The sequence below is a fragment of the Pinus tabuliformis genome, chromosome 6 (genome assembly GCF_031772625.1).
Source record: "Pinus tabuliformis cultivar Carrire ecotype Pingquan chromosome 6, CPIR1, whole genome shotgun sequence".
NCBI lineage: Eukaryota > Viridiplantae > Streptophyta > Pinopsida > Pinales > Pinaceae > Pinus > Pinus tabuliformis.
This window is the reverse complement of record NC_142292.1, coordinates 1,023,921,795-1,023,930,311: the sequence shown is the minus strand read 5'-3', so window position 1 is coordinate 1,023,930,311 and position 8,517 is coordinate 1,023,921,795. Positions and strand designations below refer to the sequence as shown.

General features: G+C 34.8%; 1 pseudogene; it reads right to left on the bottom strand.

Moving 5' to 3' along the window:
* Positions 1 to 1,211: 1,211 nt before the first annotated feature.
* LOC149262488 (methylesterase 17-like) lies at positions 1,212 to 7,324 on the bottom strand (annotated as a pseudogene).
* Between the last annotated feature and the right edge of the window lie 1,193 nt (positions 7,325 to 8,517).

Genomic DNA, 8,517 nt, shown 5'->3' with positions numbered 1-8,517 from the left:
GAAGATGGCCTACCTCATTCTAACGTTATAACGTACTCCTTTTTTGAAGACCTCAAATCGCTTGTGCCTCAAGCTCATCTCTACTGCTCAAAATGTTTGGACACCTGCACAAGAGATCAAATACACAACAATGCATATAAGTACAACAAGCATAATCAAAAGTAATCCACTTAACAAATCAAGGAGCATTAAGATAAATGAAGCATTAACACAAACATTTATGGAAAGTGAACCAGCAGTTGTATATATTAATGAAATAAATGAGGAAGGATACAACCAAGCCTTGATGTCAATAAGCTTTCCTTGAGTGAATGTCCAAGTCCAAGTTCAAGCTCTCCAAGCACTCCTTCTCCAACATAAATGAGTAGCATGTAGACATTATCTCAGCATAAGGGTGCAAATAGCCAAAGACCAACCATTTTGGAATGGGAGAGGATGAATATATAGGAAGGGAAAGGGAGTTAGGATCCCTCCAAAGATAGGATAATTCCCTCATCTCAAGGAGGTAGCTCATAGGGATAAGATCAAAAGGGTAATATTGGGAGAATTCAACCACATCCACACTGAAAATCCTCCATCTCGTCACTCTGGAAGCCTCTAGATCACGAAGATTCTTGTCCTATTTGGGAAAACTTTCCTTCTAGGGATCAGCATAGATATCCAAGGAAAACTCACGCTGGCAACGTGAGGCTAATATAGTGCAACTAGCGATTAGCATGAGTTTCCAGTGTCAGGGTTGTGCTGGTCCTGAAATTAGGGTTTTATAACTTGCTTCTTCAAGGAAGGCTCAAGGCATGTTTCCATCACTGTTTCAGGGAGGATCTGAGCTTCATATCAGGATGGGTACACTGCATGATTGCCAAGTTTCAGGCACTTCGAGGTATGACAGAGGGAAGTGCAGGAGGCATGAAAAAAGTTTGTGTAACGCTGGTTTAAAATTTGATTGTTCCTTTTCTTTGCTAATCATGATATTCATTGTTATCTTCATCAATATGGCTCTTGTTGTTTTGTCGAAGACTTATGAAGGTATTAAGTTTTTCTTTCAGTTTTATTTCCCCCACTTTGTTTCTGCACAATTCAAAGTTACATATAATCTTATTATTGGTTTTGTTTGCAGGTAGGGTTTCGGCGAAACTGTTACTATGAAATTGAATTGTTTTATTTCACTCTTCTAGGATTTATCTGTACGATACAACATTTTTAATATTACTTTATTTCGGTTCGTGGTCCCCATCTCTGGTTGTTTTGGCTTGGCTCTTGATCATGGCCTCATCTTTATCAAATTTTAAAACTCTGTCCTGCAAGGTCTTTATATAAACTCTTGGAACCTTCATAAATTCTTCTAAGCTTGCAACAAACTTGGTTATCTAGATTGCTAGCAATGATGTTGGTCTTATTAGCAGTGGGGGAGAGAATCGTCCTATAATTTGAATATAGCCACACCATTAATGAATAAAATAGTTATTGGGTTTCAAGTGGCCTCTATAAATACATATCCAGTTGGGTTTTGGTGGAAATCACAGAGTAATGATTGAAAACTGCATAAATTCAGATGGGTTATCCTTTTTAAAAAAAGCCACAGGCCTTAATTACCAGTGAAATTAGGGAGTTATTTTGTTGTGTTATTCTGATAGATTTTATACCTCAGGTGGGCTGAGTTGATATAGAATTTCTTGTTGCAATTCTCTGTGTACCATTGCGCTTGTTGGTGGGTGTTCTGATCCAAGGCCATGGTAGAATTCATATTCGTTTAAAAGGTCTGGAGTTCCCTGCACAGATTGAATTAAAACAATTTCAATTCCTACATCTAAACAAGGAAATACACACATATAGAAAACTAGGCATAGGCATATGAAACATGTTCAGAGATTTTTTTCCAATTTAATTCAATTTTTAGATAGAAAAAATTACATATATAGTATTAAAATTTTTCATAAATGTTTCATATGCTTAGACCCATTTTCAGACAAAACAACATTAAAATGATCTCTGATGCTTAGATCACAACATTAAATAACAATAATTCCTTTGGATTCATAAGGTTGACCTATTGGACATCTTGGTCTGTACGAAACCCATGAGACAACATGGTGGCAGCAACACAAACTGCAACAACAATCTTATGGCCAAACACATGGATTGCATGTGTCAAGCTCAGTCCTCCAGCACTATGGCCAACCAATAGAAGCTGCATAAAAATATAGCATATAAAATACCAAATAAATTCACATCTTACATGGAAACTAAGCTATCTTCATTATGAGAGGCAATTGAATCTAGGGTGATCATATACCTTCTGAGAGTGACATACTTTAGATAGTTTTTTCATCAGAGGCTTGTCATAATCCTCAAAGGAAGTGATTGAATCAAGATCCACTATGTTCAAGCCTAATCTTGTGAGATCCATGGCTGTGACCTTATGCCCAAAGTTTTGCATAAGATGGATGGGCTTGTACCAGAACCAAACTCTATGGCATGCACCATGTATCAGCACAAAATGGAACTTGCCATGTTGATGGCTATGGCCACCATTTTCCAATGTAGCCATGAAGAGTCTCCTCCTCTTCTTGCCTTTTGTGATACTGATGGAGTAGAATGGGTCTTTTTGGATTTTTATAGCCATGGAAGCATAAAGAATGCATGCTAGGTTTTGAATGTAATCACCGTTGCTAGATTGTTGGGTCATATTCCCAGTCAAGAAAAAGAGGTGTGTTATTATGCAGTCAAAAGTTGAAATATGGCTTGAGTGAGGTTTAAGGAAACGTTGAATAAAAAAAAAATATTGTAAGACATTTCAACTAATTTCATCTACTCATTACTTGAAAGTTAACAGTCAAAACCCAACCATAAACCTCAAGATATATGTATATGCTTAATTAAAGAAAATGTCACAACACTAATTCTATGATAATGAATGCATGGGCTCCTCATTATAAATATGTTATACCAATTTTGCAATTTAAAATTGGATTTTTTTTTTTTTGTAAGATTGGTAGGACTAAATCTTCGTCATGTCCAACTTCTCACCCTGATTGGCTAGGATAGCACAATATTTGAACCCAAGACTTTCGGTTCAGTGGCACTTCATTTCCACGACCATTGCCAAATGAGCTACCCCAAGCGGATGCAGCGTAAAATTGTATTTATTTGAATAGAAAAAATATAAAAATCATTGGAGTATCTCAGGGAGGAGATCGGAGATAAACATAAAAAATAGTTGACTTGGGTTATCTTTTGTATTTTAATAGGTCATCTTTGTTCAATTTCAAAGGTTTCATTTTATAGATGTGAATTAAATTTTGTCTAATTTTTTCCATCAAAGAATAGATGAAGGAGATGAGCGGATGCCATGGCTGTAATGATTGAAAGGGTGATGATTAAGATTTCAAAAAAAGATACACAGTTTCTAGCATAGTTTTGGGTAGCTTATGGTGTAAATTTTCAAATCTAATTGTTATTTGAATTGATAAAGATGTTTCCATGGACAATGATGTTTAGGTGATTACATTTATTTTGTAAGTGGATATATTTTTTTTTCCATCCAACATCAATACGGATCAGAAAAGAAGGTAATAATAGTTAATAGGTCATTTTTTCCATACAAAATTAAAGACTGATCATAACACCAAATAATTGTAATGGATAAGTCCTTTTTCCATCCAACATTAAACCCATTGAAATACCTAATAGATTCCCTTGTGATGAGCGCTACAATTGATAGGGAGGTATTCAAGTATAAATGACTAGATTCGCTGGACCTTGATGGGATTTTCTTTCAGGACTGGAAAAGGTTTACCTAGATGTGTTATACTAATTTTTTATAGTGGTAGCCAAAAGAACCTAGTCTCAATAAAGTTCATCAAGAGGTTCCTAAAATGCCACACCCACAACCATCAGTCTCAATTGGTTTAGCTACAGTCTGTGATGGGAGAAACAATATTGTACACCCTTTTACCATATTCAAACCTGGGTAAACTATGATTCATTTACTTAGGTTTGCATTAAACCTATTGACTAAAGCAAAAGAATGTACTTTGAAGTTATATCCATATCAAGGTGACATAACAAAGATGCATACAAAAAGCAAAAAGTCAATGGGGGTCAAGTTGATTCAAAGGGAACAAACACATGCTTAAGGTTGTGCCTTTCATCCCCATTTAGTCAAACATTCGAAGAATGCACTTTCCCTCCAATAACACTAACTAGGCCATGTAGCAGACCTGGAAAGCCAAACATTAGGAGGAAAATAAAATCTATTAAATAAATAATAACAATTAGGATCTGCACGTGTTTTGTTGAAGCCAAAACCTGAAACCAGTTTTTAATCCCTTCAACCAAAGATGAATCACCAATCATTCTCTCAAGCAGGGAAGACTTCAAACTAGACTAGATTATAGGACCTTCTTCTAGAGCTCTCTACATTTGAATGATTAGACCCAATTTCATACAAAACGACATTAAAATGATCTGTAAATCTCAGATCACAACAATAAATAACATTAATTGATTTGGATTCATAAGGTCAACCTATTGGACATCTTGGTCGGTACAAAACCCATGAGATAGGATGGTGGAAACAGCATAAACTGCAATAGTAATAGTATGGCCAAATACATGGATTCATGTGTTAAGCTCAGTCCTCCATTACTGTGTCCAACTAGTACAAACTGCATCAAACAAGCAACACATAAAATACCAAATAACTTCAAAACTTACATGGAAACTGAGCTAGCTTCATTGTCAAAGGCAATTGAATCCAAGGTGATTATAAACCTTCTGAGAGTGATGTATTTTTCACAATATGTTCATCAAAGGCATGTCATAATCCTTAAAGGAAATAATTGAATCAAGATCCACTGTCTTCAGGCATGATCCTGTGAGATCCACGGTCATGACCTTATGCCCAGAGTTTTGCAGAAGATGGATGAGCTTGTACTAGCACCAAGTTCCATGTCATGCACCATGTATCATCACAAAATGGAAATTTCCATGTTGATGGCTATGGCCGCCATTTTCCACTGTAGCCATGAAGAGTCTCCTCCTCTTCTTGATTTGGTGATATTGATGCAGTAGAATGGGGCTTTTTGGATTTGTATAGCCATTGAAGCATAAAGAATGAATGCCTGGTTGTGAATGTAATCACCATTATAGATTGATAGCTCATATTCCTAGTCAAGTAAAAAAGGTGTGTTATTATGGAGTCAAAAGTTGATATCTGGCTTGAGTGATGTTTAAGGCAAATTTGAGTAATTTTTCTTTTATGGTAAAAGGTTTCAACTAATTTGATCCATTGACTACTTGAAAGTTAACAGTCAAAACCCAACCATAACAATACCTCAAGATATATGTATATATTAAATTTAGGAAAATGCCACAACAATAATTTTATGATAATGAGTTCATGGGATCCTCGTAAATATTTTCTACCAATTTTGCAACATAAAATTAGATTTAATTGAATAGAAAAAATATAAAAATATTTGGAGTATCTAAGGGAGGAGATTAGAGATAAACATAAAATATAGTTGGCTTGGGTTATCTTTTGTATTTTAATATGACATCTTTGTTCAATTTCAAAGATTTTGTTTTTAGATGTGAATTAATTTTTCTCTAATTTTTTCCTTCAAAAATTAGATGAAGGAGATAGGTGGATGCCATGGCAGGAATGGTTGGAAGGTTGATGATTAAGCTTTCCACAAACGATAGACAGTTGCTAGCATATTTCTGGGCAACGTCTAGTATAAATTTTCAAATTTAATCGTTGTTTTGATTGATATAGATGTTTTCATGGACAATGACATTTAGGTGATTACAGTTTTTTGTAAGTGGATATATTTCTTTCCATCCAACATTAAGACAGATCAAAAAACCATGTAATAATAATGAATAGATCCTATTTTCCATCCAACATTAAATACTGATAAAAAAACCAAATAATTGTAATGGATAAATCCTTTTTCTATCAAACATTAAAACCATTGAAAGACCTGATAGATTCCCTTTTGATTAGTGATCCAACTGATAGGGAGGTATTTAAGTATAAATGACTAAATTCACTCGACCTTGATGGGATTTTCTCTCAGGTCGGGAAAAGGTTTACCTCGATGTGTTATAGTGAGTTTTTATTCTGGAAGCCAAAAGAACTTTGTCTCAATAGAGGCTATCAAGACACTCAAGTTTCCACAATGCCACACCCACAACCATTATCCTCAATTGTTTTAGTTCTGGTCTAATATGGGAGCAACAGTCAAAGACACCCTTTTACCATATTCGAACTTGGGTAAACTACGATTCTTTTACTTAGATTTTGATTAAACCTATTAACTGAAGCAAAATATCGTACTTTGAAGCTATATCCATAACAAGGTGATGTAACAGAGTTGCATACAGAACAAGAAGAAAGTCAATGGGGGTCAATTTGATGCAAAGGGAACAAACAAGCACTTAAGGTTGTGCCTTTCATACCTATTCAGTCAAACCTTTGAAGAATGCACTTTCCCTTCAATAACAGTGACTAGGCCATGTAGCAAACTTTGAAAGATGAACAGTAGGAGGAAAATCAAATCTATCAAATAAATAATAGCAATTAGAATCTACACATATTTTGGTGAAGTCCAAACTTGACTCCAATTATTAATCCCTTGAATGAAAGATGAATCACCAGTCATGCTCTTAAGCAGTGAATACTTCAGACTAGACTAGACTATAATACCTTCTTCTAGGGATCTCTACATCTTCATGCTTACACCCAGTTTCATACAAAACAACATTAAAATGATATCTGAAGATCATATCACAACATTAAATAACAATAATTAATTACTTTGGATTCATAAGATCAATCTGTTGGACATCTTGGTCTGTACAAAGCCCATGGGATAACATGCTGGTAGAAACATCAATCTTATGCCCAAATACATGGATTGCATGTGTCGATATTAGACCTCCAACACTTTCACCAACAAACACAACTTACATAAAACAAACAACAGATAAAATACCAAATAAATTCACAACTTACATGGCAACTAAGCTAGCTTCATTGTCAGAGTCAATTGAATCCAAGGTGATCACAAACCTTCTGAGAGTGACATATTTTTTAAAGTATGCTCATCAGAGGCCTGTTATAATTCTCAAAGGAAGTGATTGAATCAGGATCCATTGTGTTTAGGCATGATCTTGTGAGATTCATGGCAGTGACTTTATGCCCAGAGTTTTGCAGAAGATGGATGAACTTGTACCAACACCAAGCTCCATGGACTACACCATGTATCAACACAAAATGGAACTTTTCATGTTGATGGTTATGGCCACCATTTTCCATTGCATCCATGATGATTCTCCTCCTCTTCTTGTTTTTGGTGATATTGATGCAATAGAATGGGGATTTTTGGCTTTTTATAGCCATGAAAGCATAAAGAATTCATGTTGGGTTCTAAATGTAATCATTGTTGCTACACTGCTAGGTCGTATTCCTAGTCAAGCAAAAGAGGTGTGTTATTATGGAATCAAAAGTTGAAATCTGGCTTGAGTGAGGTTTAAGGAAAAGTTTAATTTTTTTTATTGTACGAGTTTTCAACTAAGTTGATCCATTGATTACTTGAAAGTTAATAGTCAAAATCTATCCATAACAATACCTCGAGATATATGAATATTCTTAATTTAATAAAATGTCACAACACTATTTCTATGATAATGGCTTCATGGGCTCCTCGTTGTAAATATTTTCTAACAATTTTGCAACTTAAAACTATATTTAATTGAATAGAAAAAATATAAAAATTGTTGGAGTATCTAAGGAAGGTGATTGGACATAAATATAAAATATAGCTGACTTGGGTTATATTTTGTATTTTAATGGGCCGTATTTTTTCAATTTCAAAGGTTTTATTTTATATATGTGAATTAAATTTTGTCTAATTTTTCCTTCAAATATTAGATGAAGGAGATGGGTGGATGTCATGGCTAGAATGGTTGGAAGGGTGATGATTAAGCTTTCATCAAAAGATCAATAGTTGCTAGCATATTTTTGGGCATCTTCTGGTGTAAATTTTCAAATCTAATTATTGTTTTGATTGATAAATATGCTCTTCGTCATCCTGTGTGACGAACCATCATCCTTCTACAAGTCAAGTGCTATCCAAGCCACTTTTCCCCATACTCACATTATACAGAGGCCATTGCAGATTGCATTGAGGTCATCAAGAAAACCTCTTGTACATACCATAGAGTCCCTTGAGTAGCTATCTTTGCCTTGTTGGCTTGCATAAAAATTTAATGTACAACAACTCTAAGGGCCCTTGTCCATGACTATTAATGGTCACCCTGCATTTGTATATTGAACTGTTGATTTAGATTAATCAATTTGATTCATTTTTTGGGTGCTATTGTATTTTTCTTATGCTTTGGATCTTTGGGTGCTATCGGGGAGATACTTTACTAATTACTGTATCCATTTTCTTGCTTGTAGAACCCTCATTGTTATCTCATCTCAATCAAAAACATGTTGAGATATAT